Source organism: Leopardus geoffroyi, chromosome X (genome assembly GCF_018350155.1).
Source record: "Leopardus geoffroyi isolate Oge1 chromosome X, O.geoffroyi_Oge1_pat1.0, whole genome shotgun sequence".
NCBI lineage: Eukaryota > Metazoa > Chordata > Mammalia > Carnivora > Felidae > Leopardus > Leopardus geoffroyi.
In genome coordinates, this window is record NC_059343.1 from 4659109 (window position 1) to 4668603 (window position 9495).

The following is a 9495-nucleotide window of genomic DNA, read 5'->3' on the forward strand; positions in this document are numbered from 1 at the left end:
TAAGTCGGACAGAGAAAGACAGATATCATGTGTTTTCACTCATGTGGAACTTGAGAAACTTAACAAGACCGTGGGGGGAAGGGAAGGGGAAAAAAAAGTTTCAAACAGAGAGGGAGGCAAACCATAAGAGAGTTAAATACAGAGTACCAATTGAGGGTTGATGGGGGCTGGGGGAGAGGGGAAAATGGGTGATGGGCATTGAGGAGGGCACCTGTTGGGATCAGCACTGGGTTTTTTATTTAATGGATGAATCGTGGAAACTTATCCCCGAAACCAAGAGCACACCATATACACTGTATGTTAGCTAACTCGACAATAAGTTATATTATCAATAAAAATAATAAAAAAGTAAATTTGACTTCAAAAAAACAAGGGTGGAAAACATTCCATAACCAGCTAGCATCCAGACATTCTTCAGCAAGGACTGAAAGTGATCCCTCTCAAATTGAAGGCAGCAAATTGCCGTACAAGTGCCGTACAAAGAGTTTGGGAGACGTGGGGGCTTCAGATAACTCAGGAAAGGACACGCGTGGCATTTTACCCGACAGGAGAAATGCACTGGGTTGGAACGTGCTGAGAGAGAGTGGTATCAGACAGGCCATCTGTTAGAGCTTGGATCGAGGAGACCTGCTCCCAGCCATCACATCTGGAGCGGAGATAAAGTGACTTTTTGGAGTGTGCATTGCATCACGCTGCTGGTGAGGCGGGAACTGGTGCAAAGTCCCGCGCCGATGAGAGGGGCTACGATGTGGAGTAATCTTGGGTTAGACTCGTTCATCTCAGGCTCGATTCCAGGTGCTTTTGTGGCTTAATCTACTAAATCGTCACTATTCATCTGTCAGATGGATGTTGTGATGGTCCTGTTACAGATGAGGAAACAGGTCCAGAGAACCGGATGTAAATATGTTGCTTTATGCTTTTCGATGGATGTAGTGACCTCTCGGTTACAAAAATAAGTAACAGAGGGCACCTGCCTGGCTCAATCGGTAGAGCATGTGACTCTTAATCTCAGGGCTGTAAGTTTGAGCTCCATGTTAGGTGTAGAGAGTACTTAAAAATAAAATCTTGGGGCGCCTGGGTGGCTCAGTCGGTTGAGCGTCCGACTTCGGCTCAGGTCATGATCTCGCAGTCCGTGAGTTCAAGCCCTGCGTCGGGCTCTGTGCTGACAGCTCAGAGCCTGGAGCCTGCTTCAAATTCTGTGTCTCCCTGTCTCTCTATGCCCCCCACCCCGCGCACTGATGCTCTGTCTCTCTCTCTGTGTCAAAAATAAATTTTAAAAAATTTTTTAAATAAATAAAATCTTAAAAAAATAAAATAAAATCAGTAAACGGATAGATTTTCATGATCTCTGTATATGACCACACATGCTGTCCTATTGCACAACTCTGGGAGCCACATTAACACACTGCAGTGGGAAGAGTGCTTCCTAAATCTAAATTTGTGCAGTGCACAACCCCGACCACAGTATGTACCAGTATTGGCTAGATTGTAACGTCGTATAATTAAATGGATATACAAGTCCGTGACAGCACTTTTTATCTTGACTCGCCTAGCAAGGAACACAGAAGAACTGTGTGTCAATTAAAGCCATGTGTCGAATCCATGAGCTAGCCTGCAGTCTTGAGATCTTTGCACCGTGAAAGAAGCAATCTGAGCTTGCCCATCGTGAAAATGCAGTTCAAATTTATGATTGATTTGTTGCATTCAAACAAACAGGCACCTGGTCTTGTGCTTGTCCGTTTGCCGTTGTATAGCCCCGTCATCCTTGGATTTGCTACCAGTGTTGCTTTAGTGACCCAGATGGGCAGGTCGTACAAGACGGCATGTTCATTTTGGATAGCTCGTGTGGTTCTGCAAAGGAAGAATTCTTACATTCTGCAAAATACTTCATTGCTCAGTTTTAGACCATGCATGCTACGGTATCCTGCAAAGTTTTGGACCCTGGAATATTTGAGGCTTCATCGGACTTAGAAGGATATTTTAAGTAGTTGGAAGAGAGGAAAAATGAGGTGGCTTTTGGGCCAGTGTAAAACAATACAAAACAAAGAAAGCAACAGAAATCAGTGTTTAGGTTGGTGGTATCTTCAGCATTATACACGTCTGCTAAGCTTTCCTGAGTGGCTTTTAGGAAGGCAGATTATTGTGGGATAACATCTTACATCACACGGAAACTCAGTAACTATTCTGCAAGTTCAATTCTTTTGCTTTACCAACAACAAACACTACATGTGAATGCCATTCTCCGTGTATTTAAAATGTTCAGTCCTGTTTGTTTGTTTATTTATTTATTATTTATTTTTTGTTCAGTCCTGTTTGTGTGTTTACAATTCTGGACAGTGCATTAAAAGAAAAGGGGAGTTGGAACACTGATGTCTATTTGCATCCTGCTATTAGCCTTTGAATGCGAGGAAACCATCTTTCAACCTTTTATCGTTTGAATTAAGTGCGCCCTCCTTTTCCCCACCCTAGTAATGTTTAAGTGAATTCTAGTGCTAACAAAAATTGTATGGTGCTATTATATTCCATGGCAAGTTAAAGGGCATCGTGTGTTCGGGAAAGACCAAAAACCATATTGTGTAATTTGCATTACAGCAAGCCAGTGTTAAAGACTGTCCAGGCCGATACATGGTTCTTCCCCTGGGTAGTTGTTTACATTCAACAGTGACGACCGTTAGAATCACGAAGCAACAAACGAGGCAACGGGTTGTATGTTACGTTGGGAGAAAGGGGGCGGGAGGCCGGTCAGAGATGGGTGTGCAGTATGGAAGTTTAATCATCCCCACTTGTGTTCGTGGAGCCGTTCTCTTTGGAGATGATGACGTGCCATTGGCCGTCGTGTGGCAATTACCCAGTAAGATTCCATTTGCAATGATCTTAGATAATGCACAGGAAAGCGCTTGATTAATGCTTGTGTCCAAACAACTATTTAGCTCCAGGGCTGGCAGAAAAGCCAGAATTTAAGCTCCACCCCTCACTGTCTTGTATGTCTAAAACGCGCAGTCACCGAGTGTCAGCTCATCACTTCCCATGTGTTGAAAGTACATATTTCTCTGCAGAAGAGGGTCTCTGTGCTCTCTGCCTCTCACACGTTTTGGAGAAATACAAGAAATCCCTCCTGACGAGGCAGACATTCGTTCGAGGAAATGACAGTGCTCTTGGATCATTTTCTGATGAGATCTGGCCATGAGCGGTATCCCTAACAGCTACATGGCATGTTGGCCTTTCTAGAAATTAATGGCAATGACACGAGTGTCTTTACTGCCACCCAGGCAGCCGAGTAAATGCACACTCTGTGATGACCGTTGATAACTACCATCGCCCATCCATTGTGAAACTTTCTGTAATGCACGGACCTAGCCCGTCTACTTCTGTATTCTGTTGTTTATCCGGACTACCCCCTTTGCAATATGACCACAGAAAGTTGCATACTATAGAAGGAAAAAGATTTGACCCAGCCAATGCGTGTTAGCCCAAATCACTAATTTTGAACACTATCAACAGAAAATAATTCAGTCTTTATAACACGAGAGTCTAGTGCCTGACAAGGCAGGATGGTGAACACAGTGGCAGCAGAAGTTTCAATGCATCATTATGATTAACCATGAATATTTTCCTCAGCCATAAAGTATGGATTTGCCAGTGCAGGGAGGTAATCTCATTGCCCTAGATTTTCCTTTATCTATCTTGGCACAGAAATGGAGAGTTTTTTCCAGCACGTACTCAGTTTTCTGACTACTTTGTGGTTTGTTTTAGCTGCCAATACCTCAGGTGTTACAAAGCAAGATCTCTTCATCAAACACTAAAATATGACATTAACCTCTATAGCACACTCTGTGGCTTTTGTGTGTTTACATTAAATGTGATATTAGTAAAGATTGTTTGTAATTTTCATGGGATGGCATGATGTTTACGCTGAAAACAACGTGTTTCCAATCTGCCCATCGAAGCCTCCGCAATTTGGAACGATAGCTTGGAATACAATAACGTCATCATGTCTCATGAGGGAGGCACAGATGAAAATTTAAATTTTAAAATCTTTAAAGTCTCCTCTCTGCTTTTCCAGACGGGAAGACAAGATAGAAAGCGTACATTGCTGAGCGTAATAACAATGTATGGTGGGAAATTTCAAACAGAAAGTAGAAAGACTATACTATGGAACCTTCCGTGACCTCATCTTCAGAAATTATCACCATTGTGTCATTCGTCAAACACAATTGTGTCGCAGTATTTTAAAGCTTGACATCTTCATGGGGCACCTGGGTTGGCTCAATTGGTTGAGCTTCCAACTTCAGCTCAGGTCGTGATCTCTCGGTTCGTGAGTTTGAGCCTCGCGTCAGGCTCTGTGCCGACAGCTCAGAGCCTGGGACCTGCTTCGGATTCTGTGTCTCCCTCTCTCTCTGCCCCTCCCCTACTCGTGTGCTCACTCACACACCCTCTCTCTCTCTGTCAAAATAAACAATCGTTTGAAACTTTTAAAAAAAAATTTAGCATCTTCATTGGTAAGCAGAACATAAACATTTTAGTGTTTCAAGATACACTGCACAAATCACTGTGATATTTGTCTCCAGAGTGTATGTATTTGCATACGCCTCTTTTGTGTGATCCAGTGGCTTCTACATTGGAAAAATTCTTCATAGATGAGGGTTCTAACGTGATGTTTCAAAGAGGCACACACATTTTTGGAGTTCTCTGGCTCTATTACAAGTAATGTTTCCCTAAGAATCATAATGATCTGGGGAGCCTGGGTGGCTCAGTCGGTTAAGCATACGACTCTTGATTTTGGTTCAGGTCATGATCTCACGGTTTGGGAATTCAAACTCCAGTGCAGAGCCTGCTTGGGATTCTCTCTCTCTCTCCCTCTCTCTCTCTCTGCCCTTCCCCCACTCACATTACTTCTCTCTCCCTCCCTCCCTCCCTCTCTCCCTCTCTCTCTCTCTCTCTCTCTCTCAAAATAAATAACCTTTTTTTAAAAAAAAGAATCATAGTGCTGTAAATTTATATATCCAACACATTTGATTTCTCATTAAATGACTGTTTTTATGTTTTTTGGATCCACTTACCCCTTTAGTGGACAACTTCTTATCTTTCTTTTAGGCTACTCTGAAATAAACTGAATATCTCATGAGATATTCTGTAATAGGACATTCCAAACATTTTCTGGGTCCCAAATTCCAAATGATGTATTGGTATATTTGTAAAGTGAAGTTTTTAGCAATAAAAAAATAAAAATGCAAATTTAACTAGCTCTAGGAATAAAAATTCCAGAGCCACAAAGCAAAAATTATTAATTTTTTTCTTGGCAGATAACAGATTCAAGATAGTTTTGACTCGTGTTTGAAGATAATAACAGGAATAGGGCCTTGGACTAGTTAAAATCATCCCAAATGATATATAACATAATTCAACTTTCAGTTATCTGAGAGATCACGTCCTTGAGGTTTGGCAATGATAATCAAACTTTAGTCATAGAATTAAAACTTTAAAACGGGATTTAACAATTTGCATGTCTTTGCTATACCCCACCAATCAAATTGATTGGTTCATTATTTTCTTATTGTCTGAGCTGTTTTTGCATTTGGGGGATTTAAAGACATGAAGTGCAAAGTGGAATCCATCTAAACTAGCATCCAGAACTGACTCACTTCCTGAGCTGCTAGACAAATCACAGAAGGACTCAACTTTATACAGACTGTTAATGCCAGAACTGTATCATTTGACGGCTTAAAAAAGTAAAATTTCTTAGGTATATATGATGCGGTTAATGTGTGTAAACAGTTCCATGCATTTGAGTGGGTGGCGTTCAGTCAATCTGGTTCAGAATAGACCTATACTTGCATGGGATGATTTTGGTTATTGTCAGCTTCTTGGTTTTGAGGCAGTTTGGTAATGATTTTGGGTCATCAGCCCCTTGATGCTAGTGCCTGATATGTGTAAGTCCATGTAATAGAAAACCATAGTTGTAGACCTTCAAAGAAGAGTACCACTCTGGCCCAGGTTTTGGCTCTGGGAAATGGTCATGTATTAGTTAGGGATGTCCACAGTAATGCTGTGTAACAACCCCTAACTCAATGGCATGAAAATATGCATTTATTACTCTGCACACTTGTCTGCAGTTTATCTGGTGTGGCTGTGCTCTTTCTATTGTATTCGGGGACCCAGAGTAGAGGACAAAAGCCCAAAAAGGTCAAGCAGAAATGCATGCTACTCTTCAGATCTATGCCTGTAACGGTCATTGCTGTCCACATTTGTTTGGCCACAGCATGTGGCAGGGAAGTCTGTGCCTCCCATAGATGTTGAGTCTGTGCCTCCCATAGATGTTAGATAGTTTTCATGACTGTGTAATGAAGTACCACAAAATTAGCAGCATAGAATAATACGCATTTGTTGTCCGATAGGTCCGTAAGCCTCAGTCCGGCACAACTTAGCTGGCTTGTCTGCCGTAGATCTCACCAGACTGCAATCGTGGTGTCAGCTAAGATTGACTGTAGTTCTCCCCTGGGGGTTGGCGTCCTCTTCCAAGCTCAATGGTTATTCACAGGATTAATTTCCTTCTCTCACTTGCTGCATAAGCTTCTCCATGTTTAAAACCAGCAACAGCAGGTGAAGTTCTCTGCCATTTTGTTCTGGTCAGCGCCTCAGTGGATTGGATGGGGTCCACCCACACTGGGGAGAACAATCGGCTTTGCCCAGTCCACTGATTCAGATGCTAATCTCATCCAGAAGCACCTGCATAGGCACACCCTCAACATGACATTTAGCTGGATATCTGGGCACCTCATAGACCAGTCAAGTTGACATGTAAAATTAACCATCACAGAACATGCCAGCAGCTCATGAGCATTGCTGAAACACTCGGGAGAGATGGGGCTGGAGGAAGGCAGGGACCGTGGTGTGAAATATCTCCATGGAGATCTTCACCTGTATTTTAAACATTTGGGACACCTTTGGAGGATTTGAAGCAGGAGAGAGGGATGATCACATTTGAAAGATCATTCTTACCACATTGCAGAGAAGAACACAGTGGTGTTTTGGGGGCCGGCGGGGGGGGGGGGAGTTGAGGGCTCACTATGTACATGGCCATTTCTATGGTGTAATTGAGAGGTGATGGTGGCCTGGCCTTGGGTGAAGCCCTGTAGAACGTGAAAGACGGACAAATGCAAGAGTTCTTTAGAAGGTGACGTGGACAGGAGTTGACAGTGGACTAGATATAGAAGATGAGGCAAACGAAAGGATGTTCCCTAGTAGGGGACCCAGGACAGTTCTAAAGATCTTACATATGTTCTGGGGCAGGGATTCCTAGTTGTAACCTCCAGATTGCCAGGGTGTCTATGAGCTCTCCATAAAGATGTTTATCTCGTGTTACCATTTTACTATTATAAGAAAAGCAAACAGACAAAATTACCTAAACCCTTCTGGGTGATGTGGGCAGCTGCATCATGACTGAGTACTGCCATGTTATTTCAGAGTCTCCCTTGGAATTTGTGTGAACAGTTCTATTAGTGTCGCATGGGAACTGCATTATTTCACAGTAAGCTGCTGGAGCAAAGGTGTGGTGATAGTCCAATAGCAAAAGTTTCGAGGGACTGGTGTCACAACCTGACCCACAGTGACAGAGAACCCAGAAGACCCGTACATCAGAAATCAGCGTTAGGAGCAGGAAGGATTCTTCCTTGCAGTGGTATGTACTAACATTACCTTAAAAGATATTAGCTCTCAGAACATGGCGGGAAGCCACAGAACATGTCTTGAGGCTACACAGCGAGAGGCAGTGAAGCCAGGAAGGGACCCACACAGCAGGGACACCTAAGCTTCCAGTGGGAATGTTTCTGCCCACTGCTTGGTGTCTGTGACACTCGACATGGGTTCTAGAAGCAAACCCACATACCCTTCCCAACGTAAGCAACACTCCTAGTAAATCGGGGCTGCCTTAGAGCTCCCTGAGCCCCTCCAAGTGTGTGTGATTGGTGGAACCAGGTCACTGGCTCTGTCTCTTCAGGTTTGTGCTCAAATGTGGCCCAGTCAGAGAGCCCTGCCCTGACTCAGCTGTGTTTTCTCGTCACTGGGGCGGCGGTGCCTTCATAGCTCTGGTCAGCACCCGGTTGTCGGTGGTGGCTTGTAATCCCTCCTTCCCCAGCTGCGTTGCCAGCTCTGTGTGATCCAAGACTTCCTGTGCTGTGGTCACTGCTGATTGCCAATGCGAAGCACAGAGTAGAGCCTAGAAGATAGGCTGTGCACTAAATCAGCCCAGTTAATGTAAAACAAATCCAGGAACGCCCAGCTGGCCCAGTAAAGCATGTTACTCTTTCTGTTTGTTTGTTATTTTTAAAAAATTCTTATTATTTTTTTTTTCTTTTAAGAGAGAAGGAGGAGGTGGAAGGGCAGAGAGAGAGGGAGAGAGAATCCCAAGCAAGCTCCACACTGTCAGCGCAAAACCTGACACAGGGCTTGAACCCGTGAACCACGAGACCATGAGCCCAAAGCGAGAGTCGGATGCTTCACTGACTGAGCCACCCAGGAGCCCCTAGAGTATGCAACTCTTGATCTCAGGGTTGTGAGTCCGAGTCCCATGTTGGGTGTAGAGATGACTTAAAAATAAAATCTTAAGAAAAGAGTGCTCGCTTCGGCAGCACATATACTAAAATTGGAACGATACAGAGAAGATTAGCATGGCCCCTGCGCAAGGATAACATGCAAATTCGTGAAGCGTTCCATATTTTTTTGGGATGAGCACTGGGTGTTGTATGGAAATCAATTTGACAATAAATTTCATATATTAAAAAATAAATAAATAAATAAATAAATAAATAAATAAATAAATAAATTAAAAAAAGAAAAAGAAAAAAGAAATCCATGAATTAGCAAAATAAAAGAGTGAGAGCAGGAATATAAATGTGCATAGAGGGTAGCTGGTACCCCTGTAATCATCTCCAGGATCTAAAGGAGGGCTTCTGTGGAAAAGAGGGATGTGGGCGGTTGTATCAGTGTGGAGCTGAGGGTCACAGAGAATAGATAACCATCTCTATTCCCCTTCTCTTGGTGTGGTCCTTGATGGGATCTCCCTCTGTCTCAGAGATTACCAAAGAGAATATGACGAACAATTATGGGGACAGTGATTGCTTGGCTATAGGGGGAGCTCTAGGGACGCAGACATTTGAGGGCTGCATGGAAGGAGTGAGCTGAACAAGACCCATGAAGAAACACCCCGGAAGAGAAGGATAACACCTCTCTTAGGTTGGCTGATCTTTTGGGAGGGCTCAAGACCCCCACGGCTTCCCTCGCCCCATCTGGAGCAAGCAGGGCACAGAGAAGCGAGCTGAATACACGAGGTGAACTTTGGGTCTTTCATCATTTGCCTAAGCCATGATTACTGCAGATATTGTTGGGATCCAGGGCTCTGATTATTGCAGAGAGTAGTTGCAATCTAGGGCTTTGCTCTAGTGGCAGAGGTAGAAATTAGATATGACTTACACAACACTGAAGTGTATTTCTCTGCAC

The 9495-nt window shown here is 43.5% G+C and overlaps 1 non-coding gene across 1 annotated transcript; it reads left to right on the top strand.

The window, feature by feature from the left end:
- Positions 1-8611: 8611 nt before the first annotated feature.
- LOC123595606 lies at positions 8612-8718 on the top strand. Its single transcript, XR_006711274.1, has one exon. It is a non-coding gene; the product is annotated as a U6 spliceosomal RNA (small nuclear RNA).
- Positions 8719-9495: the final 777 nt, after the last annotated feature.